Genomic DNA, 24,318 nt, shown 5'->3' with positions numbered 1-24,318 from the left:
AAACACTGCATGAAAAAGATTGTCCGATTCTTACCTGGATGGCATGTAAATTTGATAGAATCTGCCCAGTGAATCACCTTTCCTTTGACCTTAGGGGCAACATACAGGTGGTTGGGTGGTCTGTTCCGTGTATGCGATTCCTCCCGCTGGGCTTCCTTGATCAGGGACTCAATCTCCCAGGAGAGGGATCCAGTTCCACAGGTGGGGGAAATGATAGTTTCCTCTTTTTTGGCCGATTTACCAGAAGTGGAGAATTAACAAGATAAAGAATCTGATTTCATGTTAAAAAAAAAACTGGGCCTGTAGGTGATAGTTGAGTTAAAGTGCATGAAGAGCCCAGCTGGCCTGATGTGCATTTAAGTGTTTAGCAGTCTGTGGATATGCAAGATTCTTCTGTCTATCTTCTGTCCCCTCTAGCCAATGCCTCCACTCCACACCAGCTTTATCGCAAGAAGCTCCCAATCACACACATTATAGTTCCTTTCTGAGGGAGAGATGGTGAGAGAAAAAGGTACATGAATGGAGTTTACCATTTGACTCCTGGGACTGCACAGCCCTGATCACCAAATCGGAGGCATCCACTACCACAATGAACAGTTTGGAGAGGTCAGCCTCAATCAGGATGGGTGCAGAGGCGAGGTATTGTTTCATAGTATCGAAAGCCTGCTGGGCAGAGGTGCACTACTGAAAGGCAACCTTGGGGAGGTCAGATGAGTCAAAGGTAAGGGAATGCAGCTGAAGTCACGAATAAAACGTTGGTGAAAATTTGCAATCCCTTGGAGTCTTTGGAGCTGTCGTTTATTTAGTGGCTCCAGCCACTCCAGCCTGCCTTGATCACTACTGCGGGTCTGCCCGCAACTGAACATTGTGACTGGACTGGACATGGAACTCATATTTTTGCCCTTTACATAAAGGCAGTTTTCCAGCAGGTGCTGCAAGACTAAATGGAGTCATGCTCTGAAACAGACTTAGAAGATGAGGGTATTATTCAAGTACACAAACACAAAATGATTCATGAAATCTCTGATAATGTCGTTCATCAGGGCCTGAAACACAGTGGGGGCATTGGTAACACCAAAGGGCATGACCAAATACTAATTTTGTAATGTTGCAGAATAACTCATTTGTGCATACTTACATTGTTTATTTGTTCTCAGTCTTCATGTAGGTCAGGTTTAAGAAAGGCCTGCCCAGCATTTCCTGATTTTTAAAGCACTGATGATGTCATGTCTGACATCACCAGGTCAAACCAAGAGGAGGGTTTCTTTTACCATAGGAAGGATTTATTTTGTTTGTTTCAAGATACAAAGGGATTTTTTTGAATATTTTTTCTTATATAGAGCCATTTAGTGGGGAGCTTTATGTAATTCTCAGTCATTTGTGTTGAGTTTTAGATTCCTCGGCTCAAGTTAGTGGTACTGGCTAGACCAGGGGTAGGCAACTCTGGGCCTCGAGTGCCAGTGTCCTGCAGGTTTTAGATGTGTCCTTGATCCAACACAGCTGATTCAGATGGCTAAATTACCTCAACACCTCCTCAACATAACTTGAAGTTCTCCAGAGGCCTGCTAATGAACTAATCATTTGATTCTGGTGTGTTGACCCAGGGTGATATCTAAAACCTGCAGGACCCCGGCACTCGAGGCCTGGAGTTGCCTACCCCTGGGCTAGACTAATTGAAAGTAAATTGATAGTCCTATATATAATCAGTCTCTGCTTCATTCAGATGAGGGAGGAGAGATGAGCTATGTTACTGAATAATGTGCTTTTTGAGTTTTGTTAATTTAGTTGCTATGGTGGCATTTTGTTAAGTTTCACATATAATGGAGGTTACTGTAAAACAAAATTGCTCATCTCAGAAACCCAAAATGTCTGCTCAGTCTGCTTACCTACAACCTTCCTTGACGTTCGAGTCAGACTACTTCACAAGGGAGAGGATACTTATTTTTGATTGTGATGTTGTTAAGGCGCAATAATCTATGCATGAACGGAGCAACTTCTTTCTTTTCAAAAAAAACACCAAAAAAAACCTGGGGAGTAAGTCTATGCCACAGTGATAAGGGACAGTGTGGTGAGAGGGAGGACTAGATCCTTACTAAGCACTTCTGCTAGGTCATGATACACTGCAGGACAGAAGTTGGATCAGGCGGCTCAACTAGGACAGACTGAGTTGTGGACAAAAAACTGATGGCAAACAGTTCTTGTAGCATCACAAATTCCACCTAGGAATACAACACTTAAAGCAGTCTATGTTTGGATTGTGTGTATTCAGCCAGGTGAACCCAGGGACCAGGGAAGCACTTGGTGCGATGAACAAAAACATACTGGTTTTCTCCACATGGTTACCAGAAAGGGATAGTGTAATAGGTTGAGTTCTATGAGTGATATCAGGAAGTGATAGTAAATCTTTCCATTGTAAATTTCACTGTTGATATAAGAAATTACATTTTCTCATATTCATAATGTTAAACTGTTATTGAATAACAATATGTAGTAAAAGAGAATACAGTTATTATAATAAATTCCAGTATTATACCTTATACTCACATACACACATTAAATTAATTAATGCGCTTAAAATAATATCTTTTAAGGATGTCATAAAGTTATATAAAGTACCATCAAAGCTAAAATCATAGAACGAGCATACACTAGACTGACATGGAAACACTTGATACTATTGGGATATAACCGCCATGGCATAACAAGGGCAGAAGCTTTGTATCTTTGTTGAAAGAAAGACTTTTTAAAAAAAATAAATATACAATCGCTGCTGTCTGGAATTAAATGAGTCCCTCAACAAGTCTGACCCTCACAGGTGCTACAATAACTTAAAGGCAGTTGCAAATGTGTAAGAGATTTGGTTGAATCAGTATTCTCGTTTTTCCTTTCCTACTCCCCTTGTTGATATCTCTGGAATTCACACAAAGGCTGTCAGGCTGAGGCATAAAAATAGGTATCACTTTGTATGGCAAGTGGGAAATCCTGGGAATAATTGAGAGAAATTGCAGTGGAAGTGACGTGAAGATTAAGTGATTAACGTCCCGCAGTAGAAAGCAGAGAGCTCTGGCTTAAATAGGATAGATGCCTGCTGGATGAAGTGAACTATATACTCTGTGTTGTATTGTTAAGGTTTCTAGCTCACCTGTTCAAACTCAAGTAAGACTTCATTTTCTAAGAAACAGCAGGGTGAGGATCTGGGATGAGGGTGATATAGAGGCACAGAGACACTGAGCAACTGATGCAGTCTTTTTCCTGTTTCTTCCCAGGAAGCAACACACACACTTTGACCTGAGTCAATAAACATTTAAAACTGGGCTTCCCTAGGGTTACTTAGTGAGTATGTTTGTGTGTGTGTGTGTGTGTGTGAGAGTGAGAGAGAGAGAGAGAGAGAGAGAGAGAAAATGTTTCTACATTTTCTTTAAAGGACATTCATCCTCATGTAAATGATAATCAGACATAGATGTAGCAGCTTGCCACAGCAAGAAAATTATGAATAATATCAACAGTAACATTAAAGATATGTTTGTAGTTATCCTCTTCAAATTTTGACTAAAACGTTCAGACTCAGAAGGGAGAATTTACCAGGATGTCTAAATCTAATTGACCAGTCCTGCAGTAAGAAGCAACAACAAAAAAAAAAAACATTATATAGTCTGTGAGTGGGCATCATGGGGTTTCAGTGGTTACCTCAGTTAGGGCTGTCACTAAGTAACTAAAAGTTATTGGTTTAAGCTGTGACACAAGTCCAAGGTCATGCTTGTTATGTTAACTGGTGATTCTAACGTTAACTGGGCTTGGATGTGAAAGTGAATTGTCTGTCTCTGTGTGTTAGTGCTGTGATGGGCTACTAACCTCTGTAGGGAGATCCTGCCTCTCCCTGTGACTTATTGGAAATGACTACCAGAACCCCATCCAAGTTGGATTATCAGTTAAGAAATTGGTTGGATTTTCCTAGATCGCTATGAAGTACTAATTTAGCTCATTGGTGTATTTTAGATAAACACCAGTAAATCCCTAACTTGGCAAACATATTAATATTTGTAATGTTAAATAATTGATCTCTGAACATTAAAATCAGCAGTCTTTATCAGTCCAATCAAGAAGAAATGTTGATATTACAATATTAGAAAGAAGCATCATTAATTACATGACTCCCTATGAGCAAGCACTTGTGGGGACTGTGGGAAGGACTAACTCCCCTTCACCAGGAAGAAACTGGGTTCAGGGAAAAACCCAGGTCCAGGGAGGGGCAGCCATACACTGTTCTCACGTTTGTCATTTCTTTTATTTGTGAGTTTTTATTTTAAATAATAGGTGCTGTTGGTTGCTTTTTAGATGCTTTGGCCATGTTTTGCCATTGCATTCGCTAGAATATCTTGACTACCTTTACTCATTAGTAGTCATCTCCTCACCATCATTCTTTGTTTTTTCTCCAATGCGAGACTCGGGGCAGAGTGGATGATACGTTGACTTGGTTCACAATCTCATCGTTAAAAAAGATACAATACCATCACACATCAACTATCATATATGTTATGATTTAAAAGTTTGCTTACATGTAAATGGTGCAATATATAGAACAACTGGGGGTTAGTATCTTGCCCCAGGATACCTGGCATGCAGACTGAGGGAGCCAGGGATCAAACCACTAACTTTCCAATCATAATGACCAACTCTTCCTCCTGAGCTGCAGCCACCCCATAACATATCAAAATGTCTGTTTATCTGCACACCATGAAGAGCACTGAAGAATGATTTCTGGGTGTGATGTGGAACAGCTGGACTGGTCAGCACAGAACCTGACTTCAACATCATCCAGCATCTTGGAACAAACTGGAAAAACAACAGTAGAAGTCCTTACCACCCCACATAAGTGCTGATCCTTGCTATAGTGTTTGCCAACAGTCTGAATGGCCCAAGGAAAAAAGCTGTTTGTGAGTCTGGTGGTGGGGGACCTGATTCTCCTAAGGGCAGCGGATCTTACAGGTGGTGGGCGGGGTGCAAGGGGTCACCTGTGATGGCCCTGGTGTTCCTGAGATAGGCGGATCTGGTGATGCCTCAGGATTGGCAGAGGGCAACCAATGATTTTTGGGCAGTGTTAATTACCTTCCATACAGCCTTCCTATTCTCAATAGTGGTTCCTGCATACCAAACACCCAGGCAATAGGAAAGCACACTCTCCATTGAGGAGCACTAGAAGGCCAGCAGCAGCTTGTGATCCAGGTTATTGGTCCCCAGCCCACGGAAGAAGTGCAGCAGCTGTTGGAGCTTCTATACCAGGGCATTGATTTTGTGGGTCTAGGTGAGATCAGCATAGATGTGGGTGCCCAGAAACCTTAAAGTGGAGACAGATTTCATTCGTTCTCCATTTATAAAGAGAGGGGAGTTGACCTGGCCTTGCCTCTTATCTATTATGAGTGTTTTTGTTTTAAGGATGTTCAGTTTCAGGTTATTTTCTGAACACTACTGGGACAAGTTCTATACTTCCACCCTGAAAGCTGTCCCATCTTCATCAGCGATGAGCTCAACCATGGTGGTGTCATCAGCATACTTAATGATAATGATGTTGACTTATAAAGCTACCATGGAGTAAAGTTAGTTGGATTATTACTGACGGCGTACTTGTCATGGCTGGTGAATGAAGTGGACTGTCCACACTGATCTGTAAATCTCTGAAGAAGGACGCAACACTATTACTTTATCACTGTATAATTCTCCAACAAGTATGAAACAAACATCAAACATCAAACATATCTGTTTGAAACATCTCACATTTAATCATGTTATGAAACCCGTGAAAACCATTAATAACCAGTGGTGGCACCATAAGCCCTGTGCCACCACTGGTTTCAGCATGTCCTGTTCGAGCTAAATATAAAGATCTAATATATAAAGTTTTGTGAGGTGGCTCAGTTGGGGATCCACAATACAGTGATTTTTTTTTCTCAAGAAGGAAATTGTACAGTTTTTTGCTGAAAAAGGGACAACAAATTGTCAGATTGTGTATGGCTAGCAGATTTGGCGTTTTTGGTTGAAAGAACACTTGTCACATGTGTTATGTAAGGACATACTGTTTTTCTCTTCTCCCTACTCCATTGACCCTGATGATGCTCAGAATCAGCTGCAGCTGGAGCTCCTTGAATTGCAGTGTGAAGATGAATGTCGCAGCCAGCAACCAGTAACTCATTACATGTGTATTGTGCAAGCAAAATGTTCTTGCACAATACACATGTAATGTTTTTATGCCCATTTTTCAAATCACACTGATGATGATGATGATGATGTAACATAGTATACTATGTAAGAATAATACCTAAGGTATTAATGTCAGTTATTAAAGTGGTGGAATCAATTTAGTTGCAATTGCTATTTTCAGTCATCTTTTTAAGACATTTTGCGCATTAGTGAAAGAGATTTTTAGCCTGACTTCATATGCTTGATGGGTGTGATGACTTGTCTCTCTACTTGCCTCTGCATATACAAACAATGTTAGAGGTCGTTACATATAAAGTATAGCACAGCAGCAAAACCACTGGGAAAGATGTTCCATATAAGCCTCTCTCTCTGAAAAATTTAACAATTAATTAATTAATTATATAGCAAAGTAAAGAGAAATACATTTACCAACAGTAAAAAAAAGAGGCCTACACTGCTACTGACAGCATTTGTTTTCCTCTACAAAGTTTGTCCTTCTACGAATCCTTGTTATGAATTGACATTTATAATCCATGTTTTATACATTATTATTTGAATATAAATAAAAAGACAAATTAAAAACTTTACATGAATAATGGGCTCTTAACTTCTACACTGTGAAAGACTTGGACCCACACAGCGCAACGTAACTGTTTGGTTGGTTTTTATTTAACGTTCATGGCACACACAATGCTTCTAGTTTGGCACCTCTGAATTCTCCATTACCAGCTTAACAGCTGGCTCCACTCCACTCTCTACTGCCAGTCCCCGGGATCACTAAAGAAGGAAAAGAATTTATCAGTGGGTACTCCAGTTTGCTCCCACAGTTCTGAGAACTGTAGTACGGGCAGTTGGATTAACTGATTATTTTAAATTACCCATAGGTGGGTGTGTCTGTCTCTCTGTGTTAGCCCTGAGATTGACTGGTGCCCTGTCCAGGGTGTACCTGCCTGTCACTCTATAACATTTACAGTAAGTAAGTGTTAGTGTGTTGGTATTTTTGTTTTTAATCACGCAAACTGCTGCACAACAGGTTTCCTTATTCAGAATACGACAGTGAAGTGAAGTGATTTGGGACCACAAATACAAGTGGCCCACATCTGAAATTTGAAAAAAAAAAAATGCATTTATAACAAAGGCTTACATGCATAAATAAGCCTTTGTTATAACCATGACCATGGGCTTGCTTATAGGGGCCATTTGATTATTGGAATTTTCTCTGTATTGTTTTAGGTTCTTTAACTTTACAATATAAAGAACCTTGAGCCAATTGCTGTTGTGATTTGGCAATATATAAATAAAACTGAATCAAAAATTGAAACTGTTTTTGACTTTCCAACAAGTGTCCCCACTACATCTGTTCCACATTCTTAATCAGTTTGATTTCTGTATTGAATTGAATCCAGGAACGAAAAAGTCAAAATTACTTAAAATTGACTGAATTTATCTACTTACCTAAAAGAAAAAACTGCCATGGCAGTTCATAGAATAGCAATGCAGCAGCTTGCCTTAGGAGACTATTAAGAACTTACAACAGAACAATCTCCAATTGATCCACACTCACAGCAACGCCATCCTTTATAAGCCTCTTTCGTTCTCTGTCATGTCATTAAAGCAATCACTTGCACACACCCAGCCTTCTTAATGGTCCCAGATGTGGTTGCTAGGAGATTTGTGTCACATTTGCAAGCCCTCTTTAGAGATTGTACTCTCTTCCACTCTGTTATGTAAATGAGTGTGTGTGTGTGTGCATGTGTAAAATTGAAGAGAATAGAATAGCTACTTTATTGTTATTTAGAAGACACATCAGTTAGTGTGCATTAGAATGAAATTCCAGTGTACTGACTCACCATTGGACTAATACAATATTAATAAATGGAGCTAAATCTTAAATTTTGAGATACAAAAAAGGAGGTGAGATATAATGTATAGATGTGACAGTATAAATAAAAAGGAAGGGTGGATGGCCACAAAGAACAGCCAGCAAAGCCATGTAAATTGCTCCACTGACTGTGGCCTTTGCGGTGTATAGTTCCTCCAAGCCCATTTGTGTGTGAGTGACATGTTGTCAGATGAAGCATGAGGGAGTAGAAGGCATGGGATATGTGAGACTGGGAGGTAAAAGATTATCCCTGGAAGGAGAGAGCCAGGACTTCTTAGCTCAGTAAGAATATTATTTCCCCCACTTCATTGCAGGGCGAAGAAAAGCAGGACCCGGGACCTGTGCAAACGGCCCCCTGGAGCACTGCTGCACCTATCGTGCCCATGATGAAGGGTCAGTTACAGGTAGCAGACTTGACTCAGAGCATTTTAGCCATTAAGATTCAGCTACCTAACTGGTCGGGGTCCTAAAAAGGGAGAAAAAACAGATTAAACGTGTCAGTAAAACCTACATCAAGAGCTCTACATTAAGAAGTATTCTGGAGCTAGGTGTTGAGGCTAAGGAATCTTTCAAAATGCCCTGCATGTTCAGTGTTAGGAGTGGGCTACTTATAAAAATAGAAATAAAAGTAAAAAAAATAATTACATTAAGAAGTTAAAAAAGGTCATGGCTTGGGCAGCAGTCGTGTGGTGATGTGAGAAAAGGATCCAAACTGCAGGTACTGGCTGGGGTGCGAGTGAGCGTTTATTTGTAGTGACAGTGCAAGACAGGAAATAAGGAACAGGGAGCAACTAAAGCCTCTACTGGGAAAACTAATAAACAAACCTGAAAAACATAAGGACACTGGGAATCACGCAGGGAAGACATGGAGAAAGGAGAGCAGAGAGACGCAGAGATACCAAATCACAGAAGAAGTGACGATGAACAAAGGCAAACACACACTATAAATATAAACCATGTAATGGGGAAATGACACGCAGGGGTGGACACAGCTGGAACTAATGGGCATAACGAGACACAGACCTACAAAGTAAAACATGAAATGCACAGGCTGTTTTACAAACACAAACTCAGAGACATGAATAACAGAAACAATAAACACAAGACTCAAACCCTAAGAACTAATACAAAATGGAAGAAACAAGAAAATAATAACAATAAACTTAAAACACTGGGTCAGCGACCCAGGACCATGACATTAATATCCTTCATAGTCAGCTCAGACTGCTGATGTGCTGTATAATTTGACCATATTTCTCCTATATTGGCTTCCTCTCCAGAATTCAAAATCCTACTCCGCACATACAGGGTCTTGAATAATCAGGCCCCATCTTATCTTAATGACCTTATAGTATAGTATCATATCACCCCATTAGAGCACTTCTCTCTCACACTGCAGGATTACTTGTTGCTACCACTTGTTTCTTGTGATTTGGCACTGTGTAAATAAAATGTAATTTATTTTTTTTAACTAACTAAGGCCTAAACCATACAAACTAGAACATAATAATACAAAAAGGCATAAAACACAAAACGCTGGGTCTAAAGACCCAGGACCATTGCAATTGCTGGTTTTGCCGACCGATGTTGTCTAAAAATATGCTAAAAGATGACAGTCTTAAAGCTATTCTATATATGTTTTTTTAAAACAGGGAAAGCATGCAATGCCTACACAGGCCCTTTTGCCTGTCCTGTCCAGCACTGTAGCAATCGGAATTATTGACTGAAGGCCAAGTAAAATGCCCAACAGATTTATTTTCTCAAGTGCATCATTACAGCTTTTGCCATACTGGTCTACTTGATTGTCATAGTTTATTCAAGCTTTATTTTTTATTATTATTTTTTTTTTACTTTTAAGTCATTACAATCAGAATGGACAGGACCAGGGGACATGAAAGAGAAAGATGAAGAAATGAAAAGTTGGACTCAACAGAAGGAGATGGAAAAAAAAGTGTTTGATCACCTGCTGAAAAAAACAAAACAAAACGAGAAAAACACAGTAGGGAAACAACAGCAACAACAAACATAAAAATAAGTAATGGTAAATAATTAATACTGAATGTTACCAAGCAGCACACAAGACCAACAACCCATGATATGTTTAGAGACAGCAGCCAATCAAGATAGTGTGTGTCTGTTAGTACCTGTTTGTACAAACCTGTGTCAGGTATGCACACCTGTGTGTATAAAGCGAGCTTGTATTCGCAAGGTTTCTCCATGTAAATGTCTAATAGTAAGTGTGTGGAGCCCATAGCCTGGCCCCACAGAACATGAAGCAGCCATGGAGGACATCCAGGCCCCAGATTTAGAGGCCCCCCCCAGAGCACGAGAACCCAAGAAGGACCAGGGAAAAAGGAGGGGACGTTTGCATGTGATTAATGAAGATTCAAAGATTTCAGACCTACGATTAGCCCAAAATTCAAACGATATGTATGCTTCAAAAGCATCAGAATCAGCTCCTCTCTGACAGCATGGTGGGATTTTCTAGAAATGAGTTTATTATTGCATAGTGCCTGTTCCACTATGCAATAATCTCTTAGCCAGTGCTCATCTAAGAGATTATGTTTTAACCATCCTGAGATGAATTGGATCCTGTTTTTCCTGTATTTCCCACATGTATTGTCCAATATCCCTTAACCTTTTAAGACCTACCATAGAACCAAGTCCGCCAGAGCTTATATTATATTTTTACATGCTGTGGAGCCATTTTTGGGAGCATTTCAAGTTGCTATACATCAATACAACCATTATAGCCTAAAATTTAATAATATGTCTGCATTAAGTGCATAGTAATTACATAAATTGCAAAAAAGTGCAATAAACTACAAAAAAATTGAAAATCATTTTTGTTTTTTTAACATATATTTCTAGTTAGAGAAATTTAAGAGGCTTATCCCTCAAAACTGTAAATACAAAAAAGTTGCACAAAATAGTTTCCCACCACAGGAAATTTATTTTGAGTGTCTTCATAGTTTTAATTTTGAAATACACCCATTTTTATACACTGCAGGAAAAACGAAAAATAAATATTATAATGCAAATTTGCAAAAAAGCAGCATATGCATCAAAATAAACTATTTCCAGCAGTGCAATATGAGTCCTAAGCATCCCAGAAACGACACAGAAAGTCATAAAGTCAAACATAACTTTTAAAAACACAAGTATAGGCTCATGAGGCCTTGATGGTAAAAAAACTACATTTCCCCGAAAATGACATCACTTCCGGTTTCGGGCAGGTCATGGCGGACTTCACGCTGACGTCTATTCTAACTAGGAAGTGTTATGAACAGCTGATCGGATCGGCAAAGCGTGTTTCTGAAATATTATGTTTTTGTTGCTGCAAGCGCTTTTTATGCAGTTTTTGCAAAGCTTTATGTGGAAGGAAACTGTGTCCTAGGACAAGCTGATGGCATAAGATGTAAGTACAACTCCTCCGGTTTCATATGCAAAAAAAATTATTGCGCTAGCTTACGTGGTTGCAGTGCTACTGGGATTTAAAAATAGTTGCGCAAAACAGAGCGTGCCCGCTCCAACCGGCTTTAAAGGGTTAATAATGTTGACCTAAAAATAATCTGCAAAGCTCTCTCAAAAACATTAGAGAAGACAACCCCATTCATAATCGTGACCAAACTGGTTTCATAAGAGGTAGGCACTCATCAACAAATACAGTTAGATATCTTAATTTGATAGTAAAATTATTGAAACCACAATATTGTCTCTAGATACAGAAAAATGGTTTGACAGAGTTAACTGGAAATTTTTATTTGGAACTTTACACAAATTTGGTTTTGGAATTTTTTTCATAAACTGGTTAAAAATTAATTTCCCAAAAGCATGTGTCAGGACAAATGATCAAACTCCCAAACTGTCGAACGATTTGCCTCTAGAGATTAGACAGACCTCTTGTCTCCCTGTCTTTAAATCGCTTCTGAAAACCCATCTCTTCACCCTGGCCTTTTGACCTAAGATGTTGTTTTTTTAAGTTTTATTTTTAGTTTAGTTGTTGTTTACTTGATTGTATGTTGTTTTATATTGGTTGATTATAGGAAAGTTTAATTACATATTATTTGTTATTTAGTATTTATTTTTTGCTGTTTCATTTTATCTATCATTCTAAACGTATTTACTGTACAGCACTTTGGTCTTGTGCTGGTTGTTTTAAAGTGCTTTATAAATAAAATTGGATTGGAGACCTTCTGTCTCCAGAGGGTGAACAGGCAGGGATGCCCACTCTCCCCTCACTGTTTGCAATTTTTAACAACCAGCAGCAGCAATTAGACAGGCTAAAGTGATTAAGGGTATAAATTGAATATACAAGGTGGGCCATTTATAAGGATACGCCGTAATGACATGGGAATGGTTTGTGATATTAAAGTCCTGTTTGTGGCACATTAGTATATGTGAGGGGGCAAACCCCTCAAGATGGGTGGTGACCATGGTGGCCATTTAGAAGTCGGCCATCTTGGATGCAACTTTTGTTTTTTCAATAGGAAGAGGGCCATGTGACACATCAAACTTATTGGTAATGTCACAAGAAAAACAATGGTGTGCTTGGTTTCAACGTAACTTTATTCTTTCATGAGTTATTTACAAGTTGCTCTTTGTTCACAGCCATTGACATGTCGAAGAGGTTAACACGTGAGGAGTGGATCGAAATTGTGTTGATATCCAGTGAACGCAGTAACAGGGTCGTTGCAGCAGATTTCAATGCAAGACACCCTATGAGACCACCCATCTTCCATGCTACAGTTAACTGCTTGCTAAGTTTTGTGAAACTGGTTCAGTGTTGGATTTGCCAAAATGTGGACGCAAGAAAACTGCCACTAATGAAGAAACATCAGTGGCTGTCCTAGCTTCATTCAGCAAGAGCCCACAGCGTAGCACTCGCCGCATGTCACTGGAGAGTGGCATTAGTCGAACATCCCTTTGGCGGATATTAGCTACTCACAAATGGCACCCTTACAAACTCAGCAGCATCTCAACGAAGATGACCCAGATCGGCGCACAGACTTTGCAGAATGGGCAAAACAAATATTGGAACAGGACTCTCAGTTCACACAGAAGATTTTGTTCAGTGATGAGGCAAACTTTTATGTGAATGGTGACGTTAACAAACAAAACCACCGCTATTGGTCTGACACTAACCCACATTGGATGGATCCCTCCAAGACTGTTGGAACAACAAAAGTGATGGTTTGGTGTGGTATATGGGGTACAACAATAGTGGGTCCATTCTTCATCAATGGAAATCTCAAGACCACTGGATATTTGAAATTGCTACATGATGATGTGTTCCCCTCTTTCTGCACTGAAGCTGGCATGTTCCCTGAGTTTTTCCAGCAAGATGGTGCACCACCACATTATGGGTGCCAGATCCGAGCATTCCTAGATGAACGGTTTCCTGGAAAGTGGATTGGTCATCATGAGCCAGTTGAATGGCCCCCAAGGTCTCCCGATCTGACCCCCTTAGACTTTTATCTTTGGGGTCATCTGAAGGCAATTGTCTATGGTGTGAAGGGTGAGGGTTGCATTGACAGTCCAACACAATGGGCAGCACATTGAACACATTTTATAAGTGGTCAGAAACTTGTAAATAACTCATGAAAGAATAAAGTTACATTGAAACCAAGCACACCATTGTTTTTCTTGTGACATTACCAATACGTTTGATGTGTCACATGGCCCTCTTCCTATTGAAAAAACAAAAGTGTCACGGGGCCGAGTGGCCTGTACTGAACAGGACTCACGTGCAGAAACCCAGAGCAGAGACAGCAGATGATGTGACAATTTATTAGGCGTAAGTGCAAAAAAAAGTAGCAAAGACAAAAAACAATAAGACGTGGAGTTTTGACGAGGCGTGGCCTGGGAAACGTGGCTAGGGCGAGGGAATGAGGCCTGAGATGCAGAGTGGAGCTGAGCAGGGAACAGTCACATTGCAGTAGGGGACATGGAGTGTTGAGAGGGGGGTGAGAGAATCCAGGGGGGGCTGAGTGGCGTGGAAAGGCTGACCTGAGATCCGGGGCTTCAGATGGAGTGTGATGGCAGGAGGGCAGACAGGTGAGGCACAGAGAGATTTTCAAAATGATTGCTTGGTATCCTGAGTCTGGAGGTGGAGCGTGAGCCAAGGTGAATACAGCAAATGTGTTGATGACGAACTGGCAGTGAATGAACATCAACGTGTGGCTTAAATCCCTCTGGCTTGATTGCCTGCAATAGGCTCCAGGTGTGCAGGAGCTGGAGGAGTTGGCCCTGCCCAGGAGCGGATCCCAGGTAGGTTCAGGAGCCTTATGGAAATTCCAGCCACCTACTGCAGACCATGACAGTACCCCCCCCCCCCCCCCTCAAGGGACGTCTCCTGGCGGCCGATCGGTCCCCAGCCTGCGACGCAACCTGCAAAATCTAGAGACGAGAGCAGGGTCAAGGATAAACGAGCGAGGAACCCAGGCACATTCCTCAGGCCCATACCCCTCCCATTCGACCAAAAATTGGCAACCCCTACCACGTCGGCGGACGTCAATGTTCCTCCGAACCGCATAGGCCGGATGACCATCGATGAGCCGGGCGGGAGGAGGGGGGTCGGAAGGTGGGCACAGCACACTGGACAGCACTGGTCTGACTTGGGAAACATGAAAAACTGGGTGAATCCGTAGACTGGGAGGAAGCTCGAGTTTCACAGCAGAGGGCGAGATGACCGAGTGGATGACATACGGCCCAATAAACCGAGGAGCCAGCTTGCAGGAGGAAACCTTGAGGGGAACAGCCACACCTTCTGCCCTGGAGTGTACTGAGGAGCTGGTGATCGTAGACGATCCGCATAGCGGCAGTGGCGGGCAGCAGCTTTCTTCAGTGCCTCCTGAGTCCGAGTCCAGACGCGGCGGCAGCGCTGGAGATGGTGCTGGACGGAAGGCACAGCCAAATCAGCCTCTTCCTCAGGGAATAGGGGAGGCTGATAGCCTAGGGACACTTCAAATGGAGAGAGACCAGTGGATGCAGAAACATGTGAATTGTGCGCATACTCCACCCATGGGAGATGTGCTGACCAAGTAGCCGGGTTATGGGAAACCATGCAGCGGAGCATGGACTCTAGTTCTTGGTTGAGCCTCTCAGTCTGTCCATTGGTTTGAGGGTGGTAACCAGAACTGAGGTTGGCTTGTGCACCTAGGGCAGAGCAGAAAGACTTCCAAACCTGGGATGTAAATTGAGGTCCCCTGTCAGAAGTGACCTCGGCAGGAATTCCGTGGAGTTTGAAGACGTGGTCAACCATCAGTCTTGCAGTTTCCGTGGCAGTGGGTAGTTTTTCCAGGGCAATGAAGTGAGCTGCTTTAGAAAACCTGTCGATCACAGAGAGTATTACTGTTTTACCTGCTGACCTAGGCAGTCCAGTGACAAAGTCCAGGGAAATGTGGGACCAAGGACGAGAAGGTACGGCTAGAGGTTGTAGAAGACCAGAGGGTCGCTGATTTCGGGTCTTGTTCCTGGCGCACACGTCACAGGCAGAGATGTATTCCCGCACATCACGTTCCAGAGTTGCCCACCAGAAGTGACGACGTAGTAGTGCGATGGTGCGGCCGATTCCAGGATGGCAGGAAAACCGGGAGGTATGAGCCCACTTCATTACAGCCGAATGGGTTGCTGCGGGAACAAAGCGGCGGCCTGGAGGACCTGTCCCAGGGTCTGGTTCATCCTGTAATGCTCGCTGGATGGATTCCTCTATGTCCCAGGATAAAAACGCTACGCGGCAGGAGGTAGGAAGCACAGGAGCTGGTTCGGTGGGTGCAGCGTCTTGGTCGTAAAGACGAGACAGGGCATCGGCCTTGGTGTTCTTGGAACCTGGACGGAAAGAGATGGCAAACTTGAAGCGACCAAAGAACAGAGACCAACGGGCCTGGCGGGCGTTTAGACGCTTAGCCGTTTTGATGTATGTAAGGTTTTATGATCTGTGAAGACGGTGAATGGGTGTTCAGCTCCTTCCAATAGGTGACGCCACTCTTCCAGGGCTAACTTAATAGCCAGCAACTCTCTGTCTCCTACATCATAGTTGCGTTCAGCTGACGAGAGTCGACGCGAAAAAAAGGCGCATGGGTGTAACTTGGCCTTGGGACCTGAATGCTGTGAGAGGACCGCTCCGACACCAACGTTGGACGCGTCTACCTCCAGAACGAATGGCTTGGAGTGGTCTGGGTGACACAATACTGGAGCTGAGGTAAATAGTCGTTTGAGTCTACTGAATGCTGCCTCAGCTTCAGGTGACCAGATTAACTGTCTTTTGGTGGATGTGAGTGTAGTGAGAGGAGTGGCTACCTGGCTGTAGTTGCGAATAAACCGGTAGAAATTGGCAAAGCCGAGGAAACATTGTAGGTGCTTGCTTGATGTGGGCGTGGGCCACTCCAGAATTGTGCGGATCTTGGCTGGATCAGTCTTCACCTGCCCTCCTGCGAGTATATAGCCAAGAAAAGTGACGGATTGTGCATGAAACTCACATTTCTCGGCTTTGACATAAAGTCGGTATTCCAGGAGGCGTTGGAGGACTGCTCGGACGTGGACATGGTGTTCCTGGGGGGTCTTGGAGAAAATGAGTATGTCATCAAGATAAACAAAGACAAACTGGTTCAGGAAATCACAGAGCACGTCGTTGACCAGGTTCTGAAAGACAGCGGGGGCATTGGTTAACCCAAACGGCATGACCAAATACTCAAAATGACCTAGGGGTGTATTGAAAGCTGTTTTCCATTCGTCCCCCTCCCTAATGCGGACAAGGTGGTAGGCATTGCGGAGATCCAGTTTGGTGAATATGGTGGCTTCATGGAGGGGTTCAAAGGCTGAGTTTATAAGGGGTAAAGGATATTTGTTTTTAATAGTGATTTCATTTAACCCTCTGTAGTCAATGCATGGATGGAGTGATTTATCCTTCTTTGCCACAAAAAAAAAGCTGGCGCCTACTGGAGAGGAGGATGGGCGGATGATACCTGCAGCTAGTGACTCATGGATGTACTTTTCCATGGACTCTCTTTCTGGTCTGGAGATGTTGAATAGCCGGCTAGAGGGAAGCAGAGCACCAGGTAGAAGGTCGATAGCGCAGTCATAAGGTCTGTGAGGTGGCAAAGATGATACTTTGTCTTTACTGAAAACTGCCTGGAAGTCATGGTACTCAGGTGGGATGAGTGTGAGGTCAACCGGATCTGTGTCTGAGGTGTTAGTGTCAGGGGTACCTGGCGGTAGGGCAGACGTGAGGCAGTGGGCTAGACAAAAAAGGCTCCAACTGGCAATTTTACTCCCAGACCAGTCTATGTGAGGGTTGTGTCTTTGTAGCCAGGGGTAGCCTAGGATGAGTGGTGAATCAGGAGAAGAGAAAGTGAACAAAGTAATGGCTTCGCGGTGGTTTCCAGGGTTACGGGGCCAGCCTGATGGGTTATCTGAGAAAATATCTGATTGTTTAATGCGGTAACAGGGATGGGAGGATCGAGAGTCTTGAGTGGCAACTGAAGGCGTCTAGCGAGAGCTACATCTATTAAATTTTGCTCTGCTCCAGAATCAACGAGAGCGTGGAGAGGGTGAGAAACCTGATTTAGACACAGGGTGACTGGTAGAATTAACTGGGGTTTGGAACTGAAAGAGGATCCGCCGCAGTAAAAACATGCACCCGACCGAAGCCGTCGCTCTCGCTCCTCTGGTGTGAGACGAGAGCGGCCGATTTGCATAGGCTCCGGAGCGGCGTCCGTTTCTACGGAAACGGGAGCGGATGTGGACACAGGACGTGATGGCGGAGGAAGTGAAAATGTACGAGGCGCGGATTTACGATGTTTATGATTCTTTTCGGCTTCCCTTTCCCTCAGACGATTATCTATCCTAAGGGAAAGGGAGACCAGGTCTTCAAAAGACTTGGGCTCATCGCGGGAAGCGAGCTGGTCTTTGAGCTCATCGTTTAAGGCGCGACGGAACACTCCCCGAAGGGCATGATCGGGCCAATTGGCCTCAGCGGCTGCGGTACGGAACTCAATAACGAACTCTGCGACGCTCCGGCTCCCCTGCTGTAACCCAAGCAACCTTTCATCAGAACTCCCCTCCGATTCTGGATGAGTAAAGGTCTTTTTAAACTCACACAGAAAATCATCATACAAGCAGGTTGGGAGCGGATGAGCCGACAGGTAAGCCTCAGCCCATAACAATGCCTTGCCCTGAAGCTTAGCCACCAGATATGCTACCCGAGCTGAATCGCTAGCAAAAGAACGGGGAGAATGCGTGAATGCGAGAGAACATTTTAGTAGAAAGGCAGTACAGCGACCCTGCTCCCCGGAGTACGGCTCGGGTTCTGGGAATGCAGCATCGCGGAAAACGGAGCCTGAAGGGGTTGGAGCTGGGGAAGACTGGGGAGGTTCTGCCACAGGTGCAGGAGATGCAGAGGACGGGTATGGAGTAGAGGAAAGAGCTGACTGAATTTCCTGCAGGGAAGCTAAGATCTTAGCCTGAGTCTCGCCTATGGCTTGGCACCGGGTGTCGAGGGCCTGCAATGCTTGCTCATGAGCCCCTAAAATGCTTGGAGACTGCTGCACATACTGGGTCCATTTTCTGGCCAGTTCGTACTGTCACGGGGCCGAGTGGCCTGTACTGAACAGGACTCAGGTGCAGAAACCCAGAGCAGAGACAGTAGATGATGTGACAATTTATTAGGCGTAAGTGCAAAAAACGTAGCAAAGACAAAAAACAATAAGACGTGGAGTTTTGACGAGGTGTGGCCTGGGAAATGTGGCTAGGGCAAGGGAATGAGGCCTGAGATGCAGAGTGGAGCTGAGCAGGGAACGGTCACATTGCAGTAGGGGACATGGAGTGTTGAGAGGGGGGTGAGAGAATCCAGGGGGGGCTGAGTGGCGTGGAAAGGCTGACCTGAGATCCGGGGCTTCAGATGGAGTGTGATGGCAGGAGGGCAGGCAGGTGAGGCACAGAGAGATTTTCAAAATGATTGCTTGGTATCATGAGTCTGGAGGTGGAGCGTGAGCCAAGGTGAATACAGCAAATATGTTGATGACGAACTGGCAGTGAATGAACATCAACGTGTGGCTTAAATCCCTCTGGCTTGATTGCCTGCAATAGGCTCCAGGTGTGCAGGAGCTGGAGGAGTTGGCCCTGACCAGGGGCGGATCCCAGGTAGGTTCAGGAGCCTTATGGAAATTCCAGCCACCCACTGCAGACCATGACAAAAAGTTGTATCCAAGATGGCCGATTTCTAAATGGCCACCATGGTCACCACCCATCTTGAGAAATTTGCCCCCTCACATATACTAATGAGCCACAAACAGGACTTTAATATCACCAACCATTCCCATGTTATTACGGTGTATCCATATAAATGGCCCACCCTGTAGAACAAAATATCAGTCTTTATGCAGATGATGTGTTACTTTTTCTCCAGCACTCACAAACCACTCTCCCTGAGGTAATTACATAAAACAATTACATTAAAATCTACAGTTCTTCTGATTAATTGCTCCTTAATTCTTCTTCTACCCCACTGCAATCTGGAAATGTTAAATATTTAGGTATCTCTCTATATAGGTATCTCTTGCAGATTTAAATAAATTAAACCACATTCCACGTTTAAAAAAAGTAGAAGTATGCTTGAGAACACAATATGCTTTAAGACTAATCAATGTGTATGTATGAGTGCAACATTTTTTTTCTATTAAATGACCTTATAAATATCTTATGTTACCCAAACAAATCTCACCACCCAAAAAACAGAAGTCTCAAGGCTCTCCAAAAAAACATTTTTAAAAGGCTTTTTTCTTTTTTTTTTTTTTTTTTTTTTTTTTTTACGTACAAGGCATTTTGCCATACACTTTTCTATACACTATACACTTTTTGTCTAAACACCTGTCGTGTTCTACAATTGTAGCAAGCAGAATCATGTCAAACATTATGTCAAACAATATATACTTCTCTTACTTTCCCAAGAGAAGCACTATGGACACTCTGCTGGGTACCTCATGTTAAAATCTTTATCTTATTTATTTTATTTTGTTATTTATATTATTATCTGTGTGGATATTATGGTGAAGCAGACAGGGGGTGAAGGTCAGGTTAGCAAAAGACAGAAGAAACCAAAGGAATAGAAAAAGAAAAGTGGCAGAAAGCACAAGAATGAAGAATAGCAATGAAACAGGCAGACATGCTGGGTCTCCAACTCCTGCATCTGCAACCAAATACCCTCAAACAATACACAGCATATGAAAGACAAAATAAAGGGAGGTACACAAACAAACATACAATTTTACTCTGTGTGTGTAATAAAATAAGAAAAAAAAATAAGAGCGAGAATGTAAGTGTGTGCGTATGAGCGTTTCATGAAACATAGTTGAAAATGAGAGTGACAGACTGCAACAATACCCCACTGAGATCTAGAGGTGGAAAGGGAAAGACCCACATGACCAGAGGCTCAGTGATCCCCAGGCCCAGGCCAACCCTGGTCCCAGGCCAACCCTGGTCCCAGATAGAGTGTTTTCCAAATTTCAGCACACACACTGGTCCACTAATAGTGATGGGATTTCCGGCTCTTTTTAGAGATCCGGCTCTTTCGGCTCGGCTCACTAAAAAGAGCCGGCTCTTTCGGCTCCGAACCGGCTCTTCAGGTTGTTTTGTTGCTTTAATTATTTAATCATTAACAATAATATAAAATTATGCAGAAAAGGAATTACTAATGTAAAAAAAGTGGTTTTATTTATATATGTTTATATATGGCCCCTAGAGACAAAGCACGTACAAACTCTAAAGCATATACAAACTCCAAAAAGCACGTACAAACTCCAAAACACATTTCTAGCGTTTACTGAACTTCCAAAACAGAGCTACCCAGATCACTTAAATTACACAATTGAAAGCATATGTGTATTGTTTGTGTATTTATAGACAAGCACTCGTATTTATTCAAATAATTTTTAAAAAAAAAGTTCATTTACCTGTTACTACCACACACCAAATCGGTTGTTGATACTTCCTGGCTTGTGTAGCCACTAGGTAACAAAAGCTCAACACTGCGCCCTAGAAACCTGGAGCACTTCTGTTGTCTTTGTACGTGATTCTGAGTTTATACGTGCTTCTGAGTTTTTACGTGTTTTGGAGTTTGTACGTGCTTCTGAGTTTTTACGTGTTTTGGAGTTTGTACGTGCTTCTGAGTTTTTTACGTGTTTTGGAGTTTGTATGTGCTTTGTCTCTAAGGTCCACCATAAATATACTTTATTTATTCACTCTACATGTAATAAATAAATCATATAATACAAAAAACAACTATTTACATTTTAAACTTTTAACTATTTAAATTTTCAGCTTTGTTCCTTTTAACAAATTAACGTGAAACAAACACAAAACACTGCAAACCACAACACAATTAAATATAATTAAAATATTAAAACAAATAGAAGATGCACATTCTCTGTCATATGGGCCTGCATGATTTCTGAATCCTTATCATCTGCAACTGAAAATAGCGGATGATTACTATACCTTTCTAATGTGACGTTGTTGTCCCCTGCTCTCTTCTCCTGTTCCTGTGCTACTGCGAGTGTAACTAACGCCCCTCCCCCCTCTGCCCAGCGCAAAGTACGGGCCGCGCATGCGGAGTTTAGCGGAAAAAAGGGCGAGAGAGAGGGTGAGAGAAAGAAGAAAAAAAAAAAACCTCACGGCTCCCAATAAGGAGCCGGCTCGCGTCGTTCACTTCAAAGAGCCGGCTCTAAGAGCCATTTCGTTCGCGAACGACCCATCACTATCCACTAACACCACAAAGAACACAAAAGATAGTTTAACCTGCCTATCAGAGGTTATTGTTGAGATTCAGCAGAATGTACAAAATATTAGAATACTTCACTCTAAGAAATAAAACTTTGGATTTAATTGACAAAGTTAAGGCAATCTTTTCCACAAAACTTGTCAATTAAACATAAATCAATATGGTTGTTATCTGCAATTTCAATGGTGATGTATACCAGAAGTGAAATTGTTAAATAAAAGCAACAGCTTTATTTTATTGTCACCATTTAACACCATTAATTAGAATTTAAATACTTTGTTCATTTTATTAACTGTATTAATGTAGGTTCAATTGACAATATTAATTTTAATTTAATGGCACCATTTACATTGTGTTTTGGACCTAATTAATTTGATTAATTATGATTTAATGAATAGTTTCATCTATATGCTAAATTTTTAGGTATCATCAAAACAAGTCTAGAAAAATTCCTGAGTTGTCATCTATACATTGTAATTAGGTGTTTGGACCTTTCAGAGGTCTTCAGCAAAGGTCTAACACTTAACTACAGGTGACAACTCGAGAACCGTTTTACATTTGCTCACATGTTAACATTTATAACATTCAAGATCCTTGACCTACAATAGAAAATTCTTTTACACCAAAGCTTACATAAAGTGTCAATGCAAAAAAAAAGGGTGCTGCACCAACAACTTTATTCACAGTAAGCCTTAACAAGGCAAAACTTCTACAGGGAACAGCACCGCATAAGGCAATATTAAATGAAGTGCATGACCAAAATTTAAACATTGGAAACAATTTGAGTTTCAACAAAGTGACATTGTAGTGTGCCGTAGGATGTCGAATTCAATACAACATCATCTGATTCTAGTCAGATCTGCAGATCTATCACAGCAACTTAAAAAATAAAAAAATCCACTGTATAATGCAATTACAGAAAATACTTAAATGACACAAAAAGGTTAATCTGGACGATTTAGTCCCCAGTTCCAAAAATCAGATTCAGAATTATAACTTTGGTATTTCTAATAAAAAAATGCATATTAGCAAATCTCACAACATTCTTAATTAAATGCTAAGACCAAAAATCCAGCACTTAACTTGAGTACAGGTGACAATCTTAGAACCTTTTCACATTTGTTTGCGCATACACTTTAACATTTATAACACGCAATATTCTTGACCTGCAATGGAAACTTGGTACACCAGAGCTTAAATTAAGTATAAATAATGGTTCTTGGTGTCCGGGGGCTGGGCGCTCAGGTATGTACCAGCTCACTCCCGGTGGCTACTTGGCGGGGCCTGGCGCCTGTTGCTCGGTCAGGCCTCTTCCGGGGTGCGGAGGGCCCTCGGGCCTCCGGCCTCTGTGCCTGCGGCTCGGTTCACTCTGGCACAGCTGGCTGCCGGCGGAGCCGGCGGGCACGCTGCTAGAGGGGGGCACGCAGCCCCCTCTAGCTTCTTGCCCGGTGGCTACTGGGTGACCCCTCGTCTGGGGATCCTCAGCCCTTCCCATGAAGGTGGCACGGATGCCCCTCCGGTGGTCCTCCTTGGGCTCTTGCACTCTGGGGCCTCTGGATGTCTGGGGCCTGGATCTCCTCCATGCCTGCTTCATGCCCTGGGGGACAGGGCTATGGCTCTCTGCATCCTCTTGCAGACCATTACATGGGAAAACCATTTGAATACAAGCGCGCCAATCCACACAGGTGTGCACACGGGTGTTCACTGTTCGTAGACTTAAATCACACCTTTCTTGGCTGCTACTTCAAAGCACATTGTGCGCTGTCTGTCCTGCGTGCTGCACAACAACATTCAATATTTAGTATTTACTGCTGTTTACACTTAGCTAGATTAATGCGATGGTGTTGTTTAGTATGTTGCTTTGTTTTGGTTTTTTTTGCTTGTTTTCTATTCTTTTTCTCTCAACAGGTGATCCCGGAGATATTTTTTCCCCCCTTTCTCACTGTCCCTCTCCCCTTCTGTTTTTCTTTTCCTTCCTCTTTCTTTCTCCCTTTCCTATCCCTCACTCATGTCTGTCCCAAGAGGAAGAAGAAATAAAAAGAAAAAAAAAAGAGAAAAAAAAAAGTATAAATACAAAAAAAATGTGTTGGTTTAACAACTTGAACAAAGCTTTCAATGAGGCAAAGCTTAAACATGGAAAAAACACTGCATAATGCACATTAAATGAAGTGCGTAAAACAAAATGTTAACATTTGAAAAAAACTTTCCAGATTCAACTAAGTGACAGTGCAGTGTAGTAAAGTTGTAGGTCTGCAATGGCTACAGTCTGCAGAATTACCACAGCAAATCAAACTGCAGTAAAGTGAAACAAAAAAAATGTATCAATCTGGGTAATTTTGTCCCCAGTTCAAAAAACTCTGAAGTGTGTTTTCTTTTCAACAATCAAAAGAAAAATGGCATTCACTAAATCTCTTAAACATTAAAAGCGCTGAAAAATATTACAAACAAGGATCAACATATATTA

The 24,318-nt window shown here is 42.3% G+C and overlaps 1 long non-coding RNA gene across 1 annotated transcript in view; it reads left to right on the top strand.

The window, feature by feature from the left end:
• LOC146502698 (uncharacterized) overlaps positions 1–24,318 on the top strand; it is a 358,388-nt gene that overhangs the window by 230,491 nt on the left and 103,579 nt on the right. The gene's annotated exons all lie outside the window — the stretch shown is intronic.

The sequence above is a fragment of the Neolamprologus multifasciatus genome, chromosome 15 (assembly GCF_963576455.1).
Source record: "Neolamprologus multifasciatus chromosome 15, fNeoMul1.2, whole genome shotgun sequence".
In the NCBI taxonomy this organism is placed as follows: Eukaryota; Metazoa; Chordata; class Actinopteri; order Cichliformes; family Cichlidae; genus Neolamprologus; species Neolamprologus multifasciatus.
This window is presented reverse-complemented; position numbering and strand designations above follow the sequence as displayed.